This window comes from Pristiophorus japonicus, chromosome 2 (assembly GCF_044704955.1).
Source record: "Pristiophorus japonicus isolate sPriJap1 chromosome 2, sPriJap1.hap1, whole genome shotgun sequence".
In the NCBI taxonomy this organism is placed as follows: domain Eukaryota; kingdom Metazoa; phylum Chordata; class Chondrichthyes; family Pristiophoridae; genus Pristiophorus; species Pristiophorus japonicus.
Window position 1 is genome coordinate 172,862,433 of NC_091978.1, and position 23,038 is coordinate 172,885,470.

The window sequence follows — 23,038 nt, forward strand, 5'->3', positions numbered from 1 at the left end:
TAATCAAACCCTTTGTCCTCCTCTGCTGAGTTCTAAATTTCTCCCAGTCCCCAGGTTCGCTGCTATTTCTGGCCAATTTGTATGCCACTTCCTTGGCTTTAATACTATCCCTGATTTCCCTAGATAGCCACGGTTGAGCCACCTTCCCTTTTTTATTTTTACGCCAGACAGGAATGTACAATTGTTGTAATTCATCCATGCGTTCTCTAAATGTCTGCCATTGCCCATCCACAGTCAACCCCTTAAGTATCATTAGCCAATCTATCTTAGCCAATTCATGCCTCATACCTTCAAAGTTACCCTTCTTTAAGTTCTGGACCATGGTCTCTGAATTAACTGTTTCATTCTCCATCCTAATGCAGAATTCCACCATATTATGGTCACTCTTCCCCAAGGGGCCTCGCACAATGAGATTGCTAATTAATCCTCTCTCATTACACAACACCCAGTCTAAGATGGCCTCCCTGCTCCTATACTCAAATTGTCTCGCTATGAAGGCCAACATGCCATTTGCCTTCTTCACCGCCTGCTGTACCTGCATGCCAACTTTCAATGACTGATGTATCATGACACCCAGGTCTCGTTGCACCTCCCCTTTTCCTAATCTGCCGCCATTCAGATACTATTCTGCCTTCGTGTTTTTGCCACCAAAGTGGATAATCTCACATTTATCTACATTATACTGCATCTGCCATGCATTTGCCCACTCACCTAACCTATCCAAGTCACCCTGCAGCCTCTTAGCATCCTCCTCACAGCTCATACAGCCACCCAGTTTAGTGTCATCTGCAAACTTGGAGATATTACATTCAATTCCTTCGTCCAAATCATTAATGTATATTGTAAATAGCTAGTGTCCCAGCACTGAACCTTGCGATACCCCACAAGTCACTGCCTGCCATTCTGAAAAAGACCCGTTTATTCCTACTCTTTGGTTCCTGCCTGCCAACCAGTTCTCTATCCATGTCAATATATTACCCCCAATACCATGTGCTTTAATTTTGCACACTAATCTCTTGTGTGGGACCTTGTCAAAAGCCTTTTGAAAGCCCAAATACACCACATCCACTGGTTCTACTTTGTCCACTCTACTAGTTACATCCTCAAAAAATTCTTGAAGATTTGTCAAGCATGATTTCCCTTTCAGAAATCCATGCTGACTTGGACCGATCCTGTCACTGCTTTCCAAATGCGCTGCTATTACATCTTTAATAATTGCATCGATTATTTTACCCATTGCCGATGTCAGGCTAACTCGTCTATAATTCCCTGTTTTCTCTCTCCCTCATTTTTTTTTAAGTGGTGTTATATTAGCTACCCTCCAATCCATAGGAACTGATCCAGAGTCGATAGAATGTTGGAAAATGACCACCAATGCATCCACTATTTCTAGGGCCACTTCCTTAAGTACTCTGGGATGCAAACTATCAGGCCCTGGGGATTTATCAGCCTTCAATCCCATCAATTTCCTTAAAACAATTTCCTGATTAATAAGGATTTCCTTCAGTTCCTCCTTCTCACTTTGTCCTTTTTCCTCTGTCCCTTTGTATTTCCGGAAGGTTATTTGTGTCTTCCTTAGTGAAGACAGAATCAAAGTATTTGTTCAATTGGTCTGCCATTTCCTTGTTCGCCATTATAAATTCACCTGATTCTGACTGCAAGGGATCTACATTTGTCTTCACTAATCTTTTTCTCTTCACATATCTATAGAAGCTTTTACAGTCAGTTTTTATGTTCCCAGCAAGCTTCCTCTCATACTCTATTTTCCCCCTCCTAATTAAACCCTTTGTCCTCCTCTGCTGAATTCTAAATTTCTCCCAGTCCTCAGGTTTGTTGCTTTTCTGGCCAATTTAAATGCCTCTTCCTTGGTTTTAACACTATCCCTAATTTCCCTTGTTAGCCACGGTTAAGCCACTTTCCCCATTTTATTTTTACACCAGACAGGGATGTACAATTGTTGAAGTTCATCAATGTGATCTTTAAATGTCTGCCATTGCCTATCCACCATCAACCCTTTAAGTATCAGTCGCCAGTCTGTTTAATTGCTATGTAATCATACAACTTTGACATAACTGTGTCATGTTTGGTTGCTCTAGCAATCTCTTCAGCTTTGACTGGTAGTTCATCAACGTATGAAAAATAGAACACTTTTTCCCTATTGGGTGGAGCTTGTGATGGGGATGGCAACCTGGACATAGCACATCAGTGTTACCATCTGACTTAGGTACAACAACAATAGGTTTAGCCCAATTACTTAGATCTACCTTTCGAGATAATGTTCTCAGTTTCTAATCTTTTGAGTTCTTATACAACTTTCTTCTTGAGTGTGTATGATATGGGACATAGAAACATAGAAACATAGAAAATAGGTGCCCTTCGAGCCTGCACCGCCATTCAATAAGATCATGGCTGATCATTCCCTCCGTACCCCTTTCCCACCTTCTCTCCATACCCCTTGATCCCCTTAGCCGTAAGGGCCATATCCAACTCCCTCCTGAATATATCCAATGAACTGGCATCAACAACTCTCTGCGGCAGGGAATTCCACAGGTTAACAACTCTCTGAGTGAAGAAGTTTCTCCTCATCTCAGTCCTAAATGGCCTACCCCTTATCCTAAGACTATGTCTCCTGGGTCTGGACCCCCCCCCCAACACTGGAAACACTCTCCCCGCACCCAACCTGCCCAGCCTCGCCAGAACCCCACACGCCTCCATGAGATCCCCTCCCACCCCCTCAAAATTCCAGCGAACAAAGGTCCAGCCGATCCAGTCCCTCCCCACACGACAGCCCAGCCACCTCCGGAATCAGTCCGGTGAAACCCCGCTGCACTCCCCCCCAACAGCAAGAACGTCCCTCCCCAGACCAGGAGACCAAAACTGAACACAACACTCCAGGCGAGGTCCCACCATGGCCCTGCACAACTGCACTAAGACCTCCCCGCTCCTACACCCAAACCCCCCAGCCACAAAGGCCAACACACCACCCGCCGTCCCCACCGCCCGCCGCACCCGCGCACCCACCCCCAGCGACCGATGAACTATGGCATCCAGGCCCCGCCGCACCTCCTCCCCCGCAATCCGCCGCCACCCAGACAACACTCCACTCCTGTGTCCCCGTCCCCAAAATGGACAACCCCACATCCACCCACACCACACTGCATCTGCCATGCACCCGCCCACCCACCCAACCTGCCCAAGCTACCCCGCAGCTCCCCAGCGTGGCTTGCAGTAAACTGGTCTAGCGTCCTTCTGCACTCTGACACTCACCTTGAAGTCTTGGATCGGAGGACCTGTTTTGTGGAACACTTTCGGATACTGCTTCATGATATCATCTGTTGATGCAAATTTAATTTCCACACGAAAATTCTCATTCCAATCCAGCTTCAGTGATATCAACCAATTTCTACCTATCAACTCTGGCTTGTTTCCTGCCACTACTATGAGAGACTAGCTCTGAAACTGATCCTTGTATTTCACCGGTATGGTCTTTTTCGATTTTGAGGGACTGCCTATGACTGATTGACTGACTGATATGTCCTACAACAAGGATTTGCTCTCCTGAGTGGTCTCGCAGCTCTATCTTCAATTTCCCCAGTGGAAAATCACTCAACTTGTTGAGATATAACGATTCCGGTACTCCGTTCACGGATGCACCAGTGTCAATTTCCATGTGTATCCTGGTTCCTGCAATGTCTACTTGAATGACTATACGTTGAAAATTGCTGTGAACTACGTTTGTGCTCCTGATGATGTGTGTCTCCCGAACCTCCTCATCCCGTTGCTTCTCTTCAATGCTATGTAGTGTCAGGCAATTTCTACTTCCAGCATTGAACATCGATTTATTCTTCAGTCTGCATGCCTTCACAAGATGCCCAGTTTTCTTCACTTATGAACATCTTTGAGCAATGTGCTGTCCCAGGCACCAATAGCATGACTTCAATTCATTATTACCTTGCCCAGTTACTGAGGCCTTGGGGTCCAACTTTTACTTTTAACCTGCAGGCGTTTCACCTCGGTTGTCTGACGATGGAAATGGTGCTAAATTTTCGGGTGTATTGGTCTTCCATATCCATTGGCATAGTTATCTGACAAGCTAAATCAATAGTCAAGTTAGGGGTTGTCAACAACTTTCTTCTGATTGCTTCATTTTTCATCCCACAAACAAAGCAGACACGCAATGCTCGGTCCTGAAAATTTCCGAAATGACAGTGAATGGGTAGCTTTTTTAAAGCTACAATGTACTCACTGATACCCTCATCATTCAACTGATTTTGTATTCCAAAACGATAACTTTCAGCAATTTCCAGGGGTTCATGACTGTAGTGCTGTTCTAACTTGGTTAGAATCTCCATCAGTGGCGTGTCCTTTGGCTTGCTGGGAACAAGCAAATTTTTCAGGGTTTCATAAACCTCAGGGCCTGCTTCAGTCAAGAAAATAAACCGTTTCTTTCTAAACCCACCCAGTTATGGTTTTCGTCATAAGGGACTTCGACTATACTATTTGTGGTGAAAAACATTTCTAGCCGCTGCACATATGCTCTGAAAGTTTCTCAATCATGATGGAACTCACCCAAGCGCCCTATTATTTCCATAGATTTGGCCATCTGGACTCTGGCAATGTCAACAGTTCAGCCAAGTGTGATTGAAATTTACCTTGGATGTTTAGCTGTTTTGCAAAACAAAGAACCTCTGAAAGTCTCTCTGTTGGTTGGCAGGATAATCCACCAACAAAAAGTTAAGCTAGGGAATCCAGAAATCTTATCCTCGTCACCAATGTAACATATCCTTACGACATCACAAAGAAACACATTCTACACAAGATGGCTCTTACAGAGAAACTGTCACATCCTATATTATTTACATCAGTAGTTGCAGTACATCAGTAGTCCACTAGGGGGAGCTATATTACAGCAGCATCTGCATGTGGTGAGACACCGGGCCAAGGCAGGGGCCAAGGATAGCGCACATGCCAGCTCGTCAGAGGACTAAGTTGCACACGGGTTCTGCTGCACAGGACTCAGATGAGGACTTAGATGGGGCAAGCTACAGCAGAAGGCTGATGGGTACGCCCAATGAAATGCTTGGTGCATTGGGAAGCCTGCCAGAAACCCTGCGTGTAACATCAAGAAGTATAGAGGAGTCTGGCACCAACTTAGCACAGGGCTTTGTGCAGAGCTTGGAGCTCATCCTTTCCAGCATGGAAGTTGTGGCCAACTCCAATATCATACTTGTGGACCCAACCATGATGCAGCGCCAGATGGCCCATGTCGCAGTTTCTATTGCAGCATAAGCAGCATGCAACCAATGTCTGAGTGCTGCAGTGGAGGTTCAGACTGCTGTCATGCAAGGTCAGCTTGCTGCCATGTAAGCTCGGACAGCTTCCATCATGGCTGTGGATTACTGTGTGGCAAACGAGCCAAGGGTGGGCAGCGGAAATGCTACAAGGACACCCTCAAAGCCTCCCTGATAAAATGCAACATCCCCACTGACACCTGGGAGTCCCTGGCCCAAGACGGCCCTAAGTGGGGAAAGTGCATCTGAGAGGGCGCTGAGCACCTCGAGTCTCATCGTCGAGAGCATGCAGAAATCAAGCGCAGGCAGCAGAAAGAGCGTGCTGCAATCCAGTCTCACCCACCCCTTCCCTCAACGACTATCTGTCCCACCTGTGACAGAGTCTGAGGCTCTCGTATTGGACTGATCAGCCACCAAAGGACTCATTTCAGGAGTGGAAACAAGTCTTCCTCGATTCCGAGGGACTGCCTGTGATGATGATGGGCAAAGGGGCTTGCAGGGTGTCGCAGCAGTCCAGCTATCTGTCCGCCAACAGATTACTAGGATTGCTGAGACGCTGCCCCAGGGAAGTTGCAGTGGCTCCGTGGAGCAGAAACCTGCTGTCCTCTCTCAGGATGACAGCATTTGTCCACCCACCACTGCTACTCCACCACTGCCCAAGCTGTTGTCTACCAACCAGCGAGCCCAGATTGCAGAAATGAAGCAGTCTGCAGCCAGGCCTTCTAGGCCTAGAGCTGCTTTAGGTCATCCTGCAAGGCCATCTGCAGTCTCCTCCACTGAAACTCAGCAGCTTTCCATCAGCCATGCTGCAGCCGCTGGGATAGCACTGCGTAGGAGATTTAGGACAGACAAAAGCACATAGAAGGCAGGCACTAAGGGAATGCACAAGAGTGATTAGTTGACTTTAGTATGCAATATTGCATGATTTCATTTATAAATTTGGTTTGGAATGTTTATTTTGTGGTGGCTATTATTTTTGCATTGTGGCCAAGCGGGCACTGTGATGATCAGTGACAGAGGGAAGGTAAGGCGTGAGACTGTTGGTGAATGGGGAATTGGGGTTGCTGTTACTGGTATCGCACTCGGATGAGTTCACCGTGGACATGTCTTATATCATCATCATAAACAGTCCCTCGAAATGAGGATGACTTGCTTCCACGCCAAAAAAAGGACGAGTTCACAGGTGTTTCAATGAAGAACCCGAATTACATCCTGAAGGGTGGAAGATGCTTGTGCATTTTTTTAACATGGGGTGGCCGTTGCACACCAGCCACCACCCGGGCTTGACAGAGATAGGTCTTGGTCCAGTGACAAGGATTACCCAAGACAACTGGAGACCAGCTCTGCTGCACGGACTGAGTGCGCATGTGCATCGCAGTGTGGGCTAGCCCACGCTGCCACTGGGCCCCTGGGCCCCTGGCCCCGAACTCGCGCCTCCCCTGGGCCCTGATCACGTCTCTCCACAGTCTCTCGCAGCTCCTTCGTCCCAACCTCGCTGTTCCTGCTGTATCTGCCCATGCTCCAATCACCGACCTGGATCTTGATGATGTCATTCTTCACAGCCGCCGCCCTCCTGCACCAGCTCGCGTTGTACTTTGCAGTGGCGTGCCTCCACACTGCCCATGGCCGCCGCTCGCCGCTCCTTTTATGGCCTCGACCTGCTGCTGATGTTCCCTCGAAGGTCAGGGCCTCCTCGCTGCCCATGGCCGCTGCTGAATGACACTCCTGTGAAATGTCTTAGGATGGTTTACTATGTTAAAAGCGCTATATAAATACAAGTTGTTGTTGCTGTTGTTGTTCAAAGTAGCTGCCTAGGTTGCCTGCTTCCTTCCTCTTCCTCCACCGCCTCCTCATGCTCCTGCTTCTCAGCTGTATAGCTTGTGTCAAGGCCTGTGCCCTCATGATGGTAAGGTTGTGCAGAATGCAGCAGATCACTAAGAATCTTGACACCCGCTCTGCCGTGTACTGTATGGCACCTACAGAACGGTCCAGGCAGTGGAAGCATTGTTTCAGCACACCAATAATCTGCTCTATCATATTTTGTGTGGCAGCATGGCTTTCATTGTATACATGCTAAGCATGTGTGTGTGGGTTGCGCATTGGAGTCATGAGCCATGTTGTCAGCAGATAACACTTGTCACCCAGTAGCCACCCTTTGTTTTGCCATGGTGGCTCAAATGCAGCTGGCACAGCAGAATGCAGCAGAATGAAGGCATCATGACACCTGCCAGGTTACAAGGCATTGACCTGCATGATTCGCTGCTATGGTCACACACCAGCTAGACATTGAGGGAGTGGAATCCATTTTGATTCCAGTATATGGCAGAGTTGACATGTGGTGCCCGCAAAGTGAAGTGCATGCAGTCAATGGCACCTTGAATCATGGGGAAGCCTATAATCCTAGCAAAGCTGCGTGCTCACTCCGCCTGCTGATTTCTGGCAAGAGAGAATGAAATGTAGTCAGCTTTCTTAAAATAGGGAGCCTCAGTGAGCTTCTTCACGCAAACTATGAGATGTTACAAATGCCTAACCAAGAGTCTATATAAGTTTAACATAACTTCTCTGCTTATAAATTCTATTGCTCTAGGAATGAACACCAGTGCTTTGTTTCCATTTTATATGGCTTTGTTAACCTGTGCCACTACATTTAATGATTTGTGTATCCATTTGCCATTTAAACTCTTATTTTACAAGGAATAGGTGGCCTCCTTATTCCTCCTACCAAAATGCACTACCTCACACTTGGCTATATGGAAATTTATTTGCCATTTACGTGCTCATTTTGCAAGTTTGTTAATGTTTTCTTGTATTTTGTCACAGTCCTCCTTAGTATAACTAAAGCCCCCAATTTGGTGTCATCCGCAAAGTTTGATATTGTACTTCTGATTCCCATGTCCAAATCATTTATATCAATGGTGAGCAACAGTAGTCCCAGCAGCTGTGGAACACCACATCCCACCTCACCCCAGACTGATATAAGAACCTTATGAGTAACTCCTTATGAAGGATTTTGGTGTTGGGATTAGAACATTAAAGCAATCCAGTACCGACCAGATCCAGAACAAAACACCATGCGCTTTATTACAAAAAACTCACAGAAGACAATTGCCTTCTTCATCCAGCTGAGTGGTGGAGGATCAGGACTGTGGCTTCAGTCATCTTTCAGCAGGTGACACAGATCTCAGATTAACTCCCTGCTAAACTGGAATCTTTGGAAGCATTACTTCTCTGAATGATCTAGGAACGTATGTCTGGGGCTGTAAATCCACTCTTTTGGGTACCTCAAGTTGGTGCCCCCCTCCTCTGATAATCATCTCACTGCCCAAGCATTCAGCAGCACTTCCTGTTCATCCTTCTTCTCTCAATGGCACATGCTTAAGGGGGATTCCAACAAGCACCCTCATCCTACAGCTTATACTACTGTCCTTTAGCTGCCAAGAAATCACTATAATTCTTTTATTCTCAACAACATAAGGCTCTTACATCAGTTGTAACATTGTTCTGATGACTCACTGCATTCAAACAGCTCTTTACAAAGTCATACTTCCCTCTTTTTAGGGGGGAAGTTTGCCCACAACATGCAATCAGCACTGCACTAGGATATCAGGTCTCAGGCCATGATGAAATCAAAAATGTGACAAGAATAACAATTTTGCATGCAATGCTTTCCTCAAGCAAAGTGCTAAGCAGCCTTCAGTGATCAGCTCAGAAACTCTATCAGCAGAGACCCATATTTCCAGTTAACTGTATCTCTGCTAGAGGTATGCTGTGTGGTACTAAGGCCAGGAAAATAGGTTTGATAATCTTGAAATGTTGCAAGTTTAAGGACCACATACAATGACAGACATGTGTCCAATCTGCAGAACATTCTATGTGTCAGGAACTGACTAGGCAACATGCACCTAGGTTGTGTTAGATGACTCGCCATGTGAAGCTCTTTTAAAGTGCCAGTGTACTTTGGTTTTGGTTCCAAGTTGCAGCTTGAATGTGTGCCCCACTGGAGTGTGAACATGCATGACAAGTAATGAAAGAGCTGGAAGGTTGTCTCAGCGCTTTGCAAGGGTCAGCAATAAATGTGTAGCATGTTGACTGGTAAAACTTTGTGGCATGCATAATAAGGCCATCTACTTGGTATATGGTATTATTGACAATCTATTACTTGTCAGCTTTCTTAAGGTCTGCCATCTAATTTTGTATCTATTCCCAGATTTAATGAGTATTTTCGACAGCTCAGACCCACACCACCAAATCATGCCAGATCTGCTACACTACTGTTAACTGGGGAAGATGCCATGGGGTGCCAAACAGGGCAATTGTGCTCACACCCACCTCATGCTGTAACATCTACACTTAGAAATATAGAAACATAGAAAATAGGTGCAGGAGTAGGCCATTCGGCCCTTCGAGCCTGCACCACCTTTCAATAAGATCATGGCTGATCATTCATCTCAGTACCCCTTTCCTGCATTCTATCCATACCCCTTGATCCCTTTAGCCGTAAGGGTCATATCCAACTCCCTCTTGAATATACCTAACGAACTGGCATTAACAACTCTCTGCGGTAGAGAATTCCACAGGTTAACAACTCTCTGAGTGAAGAAGTTTCTTCTCCTCTCGGTCCTAAATGGCCTACCCCTTATCCTTAGACTGTGACCCCTGGTTCTGGACTCCCCCAACATCGGGAATATTCTTCCTGCATCTAACCTGTCCAATCCCGTCAGAATGTTATATGTTTTTTGTGAGATCCCCTCTCATCCTTCTAAACTCCAGTGAATACAGGCCCAGTCGATCCAGTCTCTCCTCATATGACAGTCCTGCCATCCCAGGAATCAGTCTGGTGAACCTTCGCTGCACTCCCTCAATAGCAAGAACATCCTTCCTCAGATTAGGAGACCAAAACTTAACACAATATTCCAGGTGAGGCCTCACTAGGGCCCTGTACAACTGCAATAAGACCTCCCTGCTCCTATACTCAAATCCCCTAGCTATGAAGGCCAACATACCATTAGCCTTCTTCACCACCTGCCGTACCTGCATGCCAACTTTCAATGACTGGTGTATCATGACACGCAGGTCTCATTGCACCTCCCCTTTTCCTAATCTGCCACCATTCAGATAATATTCTGCCTTCGTGTTTTTGCCACCAAAGTGGATAACCTCACATTTATCCACATTATACTGCATCTGCCATGCATTTGCCCGCTCACCTAACCTGCCCAAGTCACCCTGCAACCTCTTAGCGTCCTCCTCACAGCTCACACCGCCACCCAGTTTAGTGTCATCTGCAAACTTGGAGATATTACGCTCAATTCCTTCAACTAAATCATTAATGTATATTGTAAAAATCTGGGGTCCCAGCACTGAGCCCTGCGGCACCCCACTAGTCACTGCCTGCCATTCTGAAAAGGACCAGTTTATCCCGACTCTCTGCTTCCTGTCTGCCAACCAGTTCTCTATCCACGTCAGTACATTACCCCCAATACCATGTGCTTTAATTTTGCACACTAATTGCTTGTGTGGGACCTTGTCAAAAGACTTTTGAAAGTCCAAATGCACCACATCCACTGGTTCTCCCTTGTCCACTCTACCAGTTACATCCTCAAAAAATTCTAGAAGATTTGTCAAGCATGATTTCCCTTTCATAAATCTATGCTGACTTGGACCGATGCTGTCACTGCTTTCCAAATGCGCTGCTATTTCATCTTTAATAATTGATTCCAACATTTTCCCCACTACCAATGTCAGGCTAACCGATCTATAATTCCACGTTTTCTCTCTCCCTCCTTTTTTAAAAAGTGGTGTTACATTAGCTACCCTCCAGTCCATAGGAACTGATCCAGAGTCGATAGACTGTTGGAAAATGATCACCAATGCATCCACTATTTCGAGGGCCACTTCCTTGAGCACTCTGGGATGCAGACTATCAGGCCCTGGGAATTTATCGGCCTTCAAACCCATCAATTTCCCTAACACAATTTCCCGCCCAATAAGGATTTCCTTCAGTTCCTCCTTCTCACTAGATCCTCTGTCCCCTCGTATTTCCGGAAGATTATTTGTGTCTTCCTTCGTGAAGACAGAACCAAAGTATTTGTTTAACTGGTCCGCCATTTCTTTGTTCCCCATTATAAATTAACCTGAATCTGGCTGCAAGGGATTGGTCTTCACTAATCTTTTTCTCTTCACAAAGTATCGAAGCTTTTGCAGTCAGTTTTTATGTTCCCAGCAAGCTTCCTCTCATACTCTGTCTTCCCCCTCCTAATTAAACCCTTTGTCCTCCTCTGCTGTATTATAAAATTCTCCCAGTCCTCAGGTTTGCTGCTTTTTCTGGCCAATTTATATGCCTCTTCCTTGGATTTAACACTATCCTTAATTTCCCTTGTTAGCCACAGTTGAGCCACCTTCCCCGTTTTATTTTTACTCCAGACAGGGATGTACAATTGTTGAAGTTCATCCATATGATCTTTAAATGTTTGCCATTGCCTATCCACCGTCAATCCTTTAAGTATCCTTCGCCAGTCTATTCTAACCAATTCACGTCTCATACCATCGAAGTTACCTTTCCTTAAGTTCAGGACCCTAGTCTCTGAATATATCACTATATATCAAATGGCATGGGAAGATTTTTACAGGGTATGGTATTGTTATGTTATAGTACTGCACTAGCATATGTCATAGGGCGATTTTAACTTTTTGTGCAAAACAGACAGTCGGTAGGCAAACTGTGCCAGCTCCGCCTCCACCCGTTTTACTGCTGTGAGGGCTTGGCCTCTTTTACATTGATCTGGCGAGTTGCAGGTCCCAAGCTCAGTGCTTTGATGCCGCCCACCAGTTCCAAAGGGGAGGAATCAGTGAATTCCTATGTAAAACCGGTCGACAGTCCAAGCCTTTGTGGGTGAGGCAATCTTGGACGGGCCATGCACCATCTGTGGGTCGGACTATTTTTCGAGGGCCAGGAGAAGCATTTGGCCCATTTGATCAGCAGCTACCAGTGTTTCCTTTATGTGACTGGCTGCCATATGGGAAATGTTGAAGCTCCTAAACATAACAATGGATTATAGGGTGTCGCAGAATTTGGGCTTCCCTTCAGATAAAAACAAATGAAATGAACAGCAACTTTCTAATAACGGGCCACATATTCAAGAAAGTTTGATGAAAAATAAGTTTTTTTTAATCTTGTAACCGTAATAACATCAATTGGTAGATTTGTAAAAGACGCAGCTGGAAGCAAAGCTGGTGAAACTGGAGCTTATAAATATACTTAAAAACAACCGACTGAAAGCCCATAAAAGTAAAAATGAAATTTTTCAGTGTTGGTACGAATCAATGGAGCACGCTCTGCCCATTTGTAGCTTAAAATTGCAATTGGATCTCATGTTTGTTATAAGACCACAATTTGCATATTAAATGCGTCCATTTATGTCAGGCAGCTGCTGTTATATATGCAGACTATAGATATACTCTCTATGTAGTCACTGTATAGTTGCATAAGATGGAGACTTGTTACCTGATGTACTATCAATAAATTTTACACTGTGTATATACTATGCTGGCACCACTAGAGCATGCAACTGGTGGAGACTGGGGTTTCCTGCCTCTGTGGCAGAGGCTGTCCACCAGAGGGCACTGCGGTGGGAGACCTGAAGGTCACCTGCATAGGTGTGCAGGGCCCAGTATAAAAGGCTGACCACCATGCTTGTGCCTCACTCTGGAGTTACGAATAAAGGACCAAGTTCACTACAGTTTGAGTACAACACATTGCCTCATGGAGTCATTCATAAGTACATTACAGACATAACAACTGGCGATGAAAATATCGACTCTCATGCGATTATAGCTACCTTTGGCACACTAAAAGACTTCGCAAAGGGTGATGACTGGGATGCCTTCACGGAAAGGCTCGAGCAATATTTCGTGACAAACAACCTGGCAGGGGAGATGGACACATTGGCGGAGAAGCGCAAGGCTATACTGCTGACCAATTGTTGGTCCGAGGTCTACCGCCTTGTCAGGGACTTGCTGGCACCCACGAAGGCCAAGGATAAGACATATGATGAGCTGACTGAACTAATTCGCGACCAACTAAAACCAAAACAGAGCATCCTCACGGCCAAGCACAGATTCTACAGTCACCGCAGACCTGAGGGCCAGAAGATTGCAAAACATGCTGCCGACCTCAGGAGACTTGCGGCACCGTGTGAGTTTGGCACGCACCTCAACGAAGCATTGCGAGACATCTTCGTTATAGGAATTGGCCACGAGGGCCTCCTTCACAAGCTATTATCTGCCCACACCTGCAGAAGGTCATCAGCATCAGTCAGGCGTTCATGACCTCGACCTGCAGCACCAAGCAAATTATTCATCCTGTGGACTCAAACCCGGCAAGTACTGTACACAGAATGTGCCTTTCACAGGCAAGACTGTAGAATGTGGCTCTGCCCAGGGCAGAGAGCGCAGACCTCAGAGGGGTGCTAATCGAGTAGCACCATGCCGGCATTGCGGAGGAAACCAGAGTCGGTTTGCTGAGTACGTATGCAAAGCCTATAACACAAAGGGTGACCTCCAGCATATGTGTAAAAGAAATACGACTCATCATCCAGCAGAGGAGTCAGTAGATGACTTTGAATTCACTGGAGAGTATGATCATTTGGCCAGAGAGGCAGCTCAGCCCCAAGAAGAAGTGTATGGAGTGTATTCCTGCGCCACCGATTGTTCTCCGGTGAAGATGGAAGTTGAGATAAACAACGTTCCAGTCTTCATGGAAGTGGAAATGGGAGCGAGCCAGTCAGTGATGAGCCAGGATGCCTTTGAAAGGCTATGGAATGAAAAACGACGCGAGCTGGTTCCGGTACAGGAAAGGTTGCACACCTACACCAAGGAGCTAATCCCAGTCCTTGGTAGTGCGGATGTAAGTGTAATCCGTAATGGCGTAGTGCACAAGTTACCTCTGTGGATTGTTGCAGGTGATGGTCCAACGCTACTCAGCAGAAGATGGATGGGGAAGATCCAGTGGAAATGCAAAGACCTCTTCACTCCAGCAATCAATGTCCCCTGTGCTCAGAGGCAGAGCAAGACCTCACCTTCACTTGGGCCAGGCACCAGAGAACAGACCAGCACAGCATCTGAGGCACAGATCGTCCATCATGACTGCGAGGCAATGATCCGACCGCAACGACCTAAAAGTACCTGCCCGGCTCCAGTGGCAGGACTCATGGGGAGGAAGATCGAATTCACAGGCACACTTCCAGCTTTTGTGGCAGAATCGCGGGAGAGAAGGATCAAGGCAGTCGACCTCGAGGACAGAGGCAAGATGGCGTCCCTGCTGCAGCAAGGTGCAGCGTGGCTGAAAAAAAAGATAGCCGCAGCCATATCACGAGGTGCAACGCTGAGGGACCAACACGTGGTGTTTAACAGAGCATTTGATTGGGGTAAAGCCAGCAGGGTTCTCTTAAAGGAGACCTGAACCAACTAAACTTAAAGAGACATTGTATGCATGGCAATCAATATAATGAACCGATTAAGATTGTGAACAAAATGTTGTTGCGCGATGTCAGTACTATTCCTAATGTAAAGAACAAAATGTTGTTGTGAAATGTCCCCAAAAGTAGCAAGCGAGCGAATTTGGGAGTGTAAAGGCGCTGATCCTGATGCCCTGCCCCAGGTGTCCCCACAAGTTGTAGGCCAGCAACCTTAGGAGGGTGAAGACACTGATCCTGATACCCTGCCCCAGATCTATCCCAAGTTGCAGGTACCCGATGGTACTATTCGCCACGGACCTGGAAATGAAAACCGCGCCAATACGCGCAGTCAGCCGCCGTTGGCCATCATCCGGGTGGAGACAGTGCAGCCCCCGACCCAGTCGCTACCCGGCCATGTCCGGGAGCGAAAGGTCAGAACCAACGAGTTCCCCAAACGGGACTTGGAACAGCCAGGTTCCCAACACCGTTGGAGAGCAGGCAGAAGATTCTGCAGCCTCAAAGGAGGACAGGGAGGCCACACACATCTGTGGCTCTGCCCACCACTAGGCAACGGTGAGTGAACCAATCCCACCCCACTAGCGGGGGCGCAGCGCCGCTATCAGACGACTAGGACCCCGTCAGTTGCTCTGGAACCTGCGTCCTCGCATACCTGTACTGCTACCTCAGTACTTACCATGACTGAACCATGAATGTAATCTACTCAATCCTGGTGAACTACCGCAAAATGTAACAAATGTAAGTCACTGAACCAAGGTGTCACGATACAAACTGTAACTTCCTTTCTTTGTACTTGCACTATGTCTGATCCTGTATGTTAATGCAATGGGCCTGCTGCATGATCTCGCTGTGGGGGCGGGCGGGGGGGTTGTGGGGTGGAATGGATATATGTAGCCATGAACACATACATGGATCACACCCAGAACCCACTGGAACCTCCATTGCATCATCGAATCATCCAAACTGGTAACCATTATCGAACGTTGTGACAAAAGAACTTGGGGGTTAACAGGGAGAAAGCCAAGCCAAAGCACAGCCAAGGTGCAAGGGCTATTGGCACTTAAGTCTGGAGAGAGCTAAGCCAGAGCACATAGTGCAAAGGTGATCGGCACAAAGGATTTGGGGGAGAGTAATGTTATCGATGCAGACTATAGATGTACTCTCTGTGTAGTCACTGTATAGTTGCATAAGATGGAGACTTGTTACCTGATGTACTATCAATAAATTTTACACTGTGTATATACTATGCTGGCACCACTAGAGCATGCAACTGGTGGAGACCGAGGTTTTCTGCTCCTGTGGCAGAGGCTGTCCACCAGAGGGCACTGTGGTGGGAGACCTGAGGGTCACCTGCATAGGTGTGCAGGGCCCAGTATAAAAGGCTGCCCACCATGCTAGTGCCTCACTCTGGAGTTACAAATAAAGGACCAAGGTCACTACAGTTTGAGTACAACACATTGCCTCGTGGAGTCATTCATAAGTACATTATAGACATAACAGCTGCAATTACAATCAGCCCCCATGAGTTCAAATCACACCATGGCAAATCAGTTCTGACAAAGGGTCATCAACCTGAAACTTTAACTCTGTTGCTCTCTCCACAGACGCTGCCTGGCCTGTTGCATATTTCCAGTATTTTCTGTTTTTATTATGGCAAATCATGAGATGTATTCAAAAAATCTGGTTAATTATAGGCTGGCATTAGAACAAACGATCAGATTGTCATAAGAACCCCCAAATGGTATATTGATGTCCTTTAGGGAAAGGAACCTGTCACTCCTATCCTGTTTGGCCTATAGATAACTCTAGTTCACATTATGTAGTTGGTTCTTAATGATCTTTGCTTGAAGAAACCCCATCAGCAACTTCTCAGGGCAACTGGGGATGGGCAGCAAATGTGGCCTTGCCAGCATTGCCCAGATCCCAAGAATATATATTTTGGTACATTTCAGATCCTGCACTGTACTTACCCAGAGACTGTTTTCTAATGCCACACTTTTGTTATTTTACATGTACTTTTAGTAGTGTACAAATGTTTGCCTTCCACTTGCAGCTACTTACAGTAGCTGGATTCCTTTAATTGGCTGTTGCAGCACCCCATGCAACTGCACCAGTGTCAGAAATTCTTCCCCTCTCCCCACTGCACAAGTTCCCAATGAGAAATGAATGTCAAGGTGGAAGCTTACACTGAATGCTTAATTCATGCTGACCCTGGAAGATTAAGCAGCACAGACTATACACGACTCAAGTAAGCACAACACCTGCACCACAACATCTTCGCTAGCTCCACACACACCATGGAAATTCTACCTTGTATTATCAGTTACGTCCACCAGTGAACCCAAAAGTTACGTCAACACAAAAATAAACAATGCGGATGCTGAAAATCTAAAACAAAAGAAAACACTGCAAGCATTCATCAGAGGACGCAGCCACTATGGAGAGAACAAAAGTTGATGTTTTGGGTATAGGCCCTTCCTGAAAATTGGAAGGTATAGATGAACAGCATTTAAAAAGGAACAGAACAAGGCAAAGGGAGAAGAGTGAAAAAACACATGCCCAGGTGGATTGGAATCAAAGAACCACAAAAACAGCTCACACTGCCACCCAGCTTAGTGTCATCTGCAAACTTGGAGATATTAAAATCAATTCCTCAATCTAAATCATTAATGTATATTGTAAATAGCTAGGGTCCCAGCACTGAGCCCTGCAGCACCCCACTAGTCACTGCCTGCCATTCTGAAAAGGACCCGTTTATCCCGATTCTCTGCTTCCTGTCAGCCAACTAGTCCTCTATCCATGTTAGTACATTACCCCCAATACCATGTGCTTTAATTTTGCACACCAATCTCTTTTGTAAGCCACAGTATTTTTGTGGCTGGTCCAGTTAAGTTTCTAAGTTAGTCAATGGTGACCCCAAGGATATTGATGGTGCGGGATTCAGTGATGGTAATACTGTTGAATGTGAAGGGGAGATGGTTAAACTCTCTCTTGTTGGAGATAGTCATTGCCTGGCACTTGTGTGGTGCAAATGTTACTTGCCATTTATCAGCCCAAGCCTGAATATTGTCCAGGTCTTGCTGCATGCAGGCATGGAGGGCTTCATTTTCTGAACACTGTGCAATCATCAGCGAACATCCCCCCATCTGACCTTATGATGGAGGGAAGGTCATTAATGAAGCAGCTGAAGATGGTTGGGCCAAGGATACTGCCATGAGGAACTTGTGCAGCGATTGTCCTGGGACTGAGATGATTGATCTACCACAACCACCTTCCTATCTGCTAGATATGACTCCAGGCAATGAAGAGTTTTACCCATGATTCCCACTGACTTCAATTTTACTAGGGCCCCACTCAGTCAAATGTTTCCTTGATGTCAAGGGCTGTCACTGTCACCTCACCTCTAGAATTCAGCTCTTTTGTCCATGTTTGGACCAAGGCTGTAATGAGGTCTGGAGCTGAGTGGTCCTGGTGAAACCCAAATTGAGCATCGGTGAGCAGGTTATTGATGAGTAAGTGCCGGTTGATAGCACTGGCGACAATACCTTCCCACTTTGCTGATGATTGAGAGTAGACTGATGTGGTGATAATTGGCCAGATTGGATTCAGCCTGCTTTTTGTGGACAGGACATACCTGGGCAGTTTTTTACATTGTCGGGTAGATGCCAGTGTTGTAGCTGTCTTCAGCACGACATACGGGGTGTTGTCAGGGCCCATAGCCTTTACTGTATCCAGTGCGCTCAGTTGTTTCTTGATATCACATGGATAGAAACATAGAAACATAGAAAATAGGTGCAGGAGTAGACCATTCGGCCCTTCGAGCCTGCACCACCATTCATTAAGATCATGGCTGATCATCAGCTCAGTACCCCTTTCCTGCTTTCTCTCCATACCCCTTGATCCCTTTAGCCGTAAGGACCATATCTCACTCCCTCTTGAATATATCCAACGAATTGGCATCAACAACTCTCTGCGATAGAGAATTCCACAGGTTAACAACTCTCTGAGTGAAGAAGTTTCTCCTCATCTCGGTCCTAAATGACTTACCCCTTATCCTTAGGCTGTGACCCCTGGTTCTGGACTTCCCCAACATCGGGAACATTCTTCCTGCATCTAACCTGTCCAGTCCCGTCAGTATTTTATATGTTTCTATGAGATCCCCTCTCATTCTTCTAAACTCCAGTGAATATAGGCCCAGTCGATCCAGTCTCTCCTCATATGTCAGTCCTGCCATCCTGGGAATCAGTCTGGTGAACCTTTGCTACACTCCCTCAATAGCAAGAATGTCCTTCCTCAGATTAGGAGACCAAAACAGAACACAATATTCCAGGTGAGGTCTCACTAGGGCCCTGTACAACTGCAGTAAGACCTTCCTGCTCCTATACTCAAATCCTCTAGCTATGAAGGCCAACATGCCTTCTTCACCACCTGCTGTACCTGCATGCCAACTTTCAATGACTGATGTACCATGACATCCAGGTCTCGTTGCACCTCCCCTTTTACTAATCTGTCACCATTCAGATAATACTCTGCCTTCGTGTTTTTGCCACCAAAGTGGTTAACCTCACAGTTATCCACATTATACTGCATCTGCCTTGCATTTGCCCACTCACCTAACTTGACCTAGTCACCCTGCAGCCTCTTAGCATCCTCCTCACAGCTCACACTGCCACCCAGCTTAGTGTCATCTGCAAACTTGGAGATATTACATTTAATTCCTTCATCTAAATCATTGATGTATATTGTAAATAGCTGGAGTCCCAGCACTGAGCCCTACGGCACCCCACTAGTCACTGCCTGCCATTCTGAAAAGGACCCGTTTATTCCGACTCTCTGTTTCCTGTCTGCCAACCAGTTCTCTATCCACGTCAATACATTATCCCCAATACCCTGTGCTTTAATTTTGCACACCAATCTCTTGTGTGGGACCTTGTCAAAAGCCTTTTGAAAGTCCAAATACACCACATCTACTGGTTCTCCCCTGTCCACTCTACTAGTTACATCCTCAAAAAATTCTAGAAGATTTGTCAAGCATGATTTCCCTTTCATAAATCCATGCTGACTTGGACTGATCCTGTCACTGCTTTCCAAATGCGTTGCTATTTCATCTTTAATAATCCAACATTTTCCCCACTACTGATGTCTGGCTAAGCGGTCTATAATATAATTCCCCGTTTTTTTTCTCCCTCCTTTCTTTTAAAAAGTGGTGTTACATAAGCCACCCTCCAGTCCATAAGAACTGATCCAGAGTCGATAGACTGCTGGAAAATGATCACCAATGCATCCACTATTTCTAGGGCCACTTCCTTAAGTACTCTGGGATGCAAACTATCAGGCCCTGGGGATTTATCGGCCTTCAATCCCATCAATTTCCCTAACACAATTTCCTGACTAAGGATTTCCTTCAGTTCCTCCTTCTCACTAGACCCTCTGTCCCCTAGTATTTCCGGAAGTTTACTTGTGTCTTCCTTCGTGAAGACAGAACCAAAGTGTTTGTTCAATTGGTCTGTCATTTCTTTGTTCCCCATTATAAATTCACCTGATTCTGACTGTAAGGGACCCACATTTGTCTTCACTAATCTTTTTATCTTCACGTATCTATAGAAGCTTTTGCAGTCAGTTTTTATGTTCCCAGCAAGCTTCCTCTCATACTCTATTTTCCCCCTCCTAATTAAACCCTTTGGCCTCCTCTGCTGAATTCTAAATTTCTCCCAGTCCTCAGGTTTGCTGCTTTTTCTGGCCAATTTATATACCTCTTCCTTGGATTTAACACTTTCACTAATTTCCCTTGTTAGCCACAGCTGAGCCACATTCCCCATTTTATTTTTACTCCAGACAGGGATGTACAATTGTTGAAGTTCATTCATGTGATCTTTAAATGTTTGCCATTGCCTATCCACCATCAACCCTTTAAGTATCATTTGCCAATCTATTCTAGCCAATTCACGTCTCATACCATCGAAGTTACCTTTCCCTAAGTTCAGGACCCTTGTCTCTGAATTAACTGTGTCACTCTCCAGCTTGATAAAGAATTCTAACATATTATGGTCACTCTTCCCCAAGGGGCCTCGCACAACAAGATTGCTAATTAGTCCTTTCTCATTACACATCACCCAGTCTAGGTTGGCCAGCCCTCTAGTTGGTTCCTCGACATATCGGTCTAGAAAACCATCCCTAATACACTCCAGGAATTCTTCCTCTACCTGTTTGGTTAGCCCAATCTATATGTAGATTAAAGTCACCGATGATAACTGCTGTACCCTTATTGCATGCATCTCTAATTTCTTGTTTGATGCTGTTGAATTGGCTAAAGACTGGTTTCTGTGATGGTGAAGGCATCAGAAGGAGGCTGATAGGAATCATCCACTCGGCACTTCTGGCTGAAAATGGTTGCAAATGGTTTAGCCTTGTCTTTTGCACTCCTGTGCTGGGATCCGCCATCATGATAGATGGAGCCCAGAAGTGAGGACAGGCCCCAGAAGCGAGGACGAGATCCACGAGCGTGGACAAAGCCCAGGAGCAAGGTCGGGGCCCAGGAGCGAGGTCGGGAGGAGCAGCGAGGTCAGGGCCCAGGAGCGAGGAAGGGACCCAGGAGCGAGTCAGGGCCCAGGAGCGAGTCAGGGCCTAGGAGTGAGGTAGGGGCCCAGGAGCAAGTCAGGGCCCAGGAGCGAGGTACGGGCCCAGGAACAAGTCAGGGCCCAGGAGCGAGGTAGGGGCCCACGAGTGAGGTCGGGACCCAGGAACGAGGTCGCGGCCCAGGAGCGAGGTTGTGGCCCAGGGGCGAGTCCGGGGCCCAGGAGCGAGAACGAGCCCAGCAGCGCGGTCGAGGCCCAGGGGTGGCACAGCGTGGACCAGCAGCGGGGTCGGGGTCCAAGGAAGGTAAAGCAAGGTCGAGAGGACTACATTCCATCCTATGAATCCCAGGCAGCGAGGACCTGCGGGAAGGAGGGAGGAGGACAATAGGAGTATGTTTGTGTGTGTGTGCTAGGCCGATGTAGCAGAGCCTGGTCTCCAATCATCTTGGATCCCCTTGCCATTGGACCAAGACCTTGCTCTGTCAAGCCTGTGTGGTAGCTAATGTGCAACGGTCACCTCACGATAAAAGAATTCACGCACATGCATCTTCCTCCCTTTAAAATGAAGTTCAGGACTTGGAAAGTCAGGACCCTCATGGACAACCCCAACAGCGACAGACTGGAACACCGTACTGCTATCGTTGCCCAGGAGCTCAGACATTTCGACATTGACATCGTCGCCCTAGGCGAGACTCAGTGGGCAGGGGAAGGCCAGCTCAAGGATCAAGGAGGTGGTTACACCTTCTTCTGGAAAGGCAAACCAGAAGAAGAACGCCGCCTCCATGGGGTAGGCTAGGCTTCGCCATAAAAAATGAGCTCGTTGGACGTCTCAGAGACTCACCTTGCGGGATAAACAGACGCCACATGACCCTTTGGCTCACCCTAGCCCGGAACCAGTGCGCTACGGTCATCAGTGCATATGCCCCAACACTGGAAGCTACAGTCGAGACCAAAGAAGAATTCTACTCCAGCCTTGAACAATCCCTATCCCAAATCCCAACTTGTGACAAGCTGATCCTCCTTGGCAACTTTAACTCTTGAATTGGAAAGGACACAGACCCCTGGGGAGATGTGATCAGCAGAAGGGGGAAGGGAAAACCAACTCCAATGATCCCCTCCTCCTGACGCAATTCTTAGAACATGGCCTTGTCATAACCAACACCTTGTTCCATCAGAGAGACAAGTACAAGGCTTCATGGCAACACCCTAGCTCCAAGCACTGGCATCTGCTAGACTATGTCATCGTTCGAGCAAGGGACCGCAAGGACATCCGCATCACCCACGCCATGACAGGAGCTGACGACTGCTGGACAGGCCACCGCCTAATCCACTCTGTCATCTCCATCAATGTAGCCCCAAAACAGCAACGGCAACAGAAACAACACCGCTGGAAAATCAACGCTGGAGCACTCAAAGACCTGGCTAAGAAAGCCCTATTCAGCCTGTACCTCACAACCAACCTGACGACTCCCAGTGACCCAGAGACGCAGAGTATCCACAGTGCCTGGTCTGCCCTCAGGGCCTCCATAATTAGCACCTATGAAGAGACACTCAGTCACTCGACCGGGAAACACCAAGACTGGTTCGACGAGAACGACCAGCAGATCCAGGAGCTAATAAGTCGTAAGCGCAAGGCATTCTTGAACTGGAAACAGCAACACGAATCGAAAACAAGAAAGAAGCTCTGCAGACATCTGAA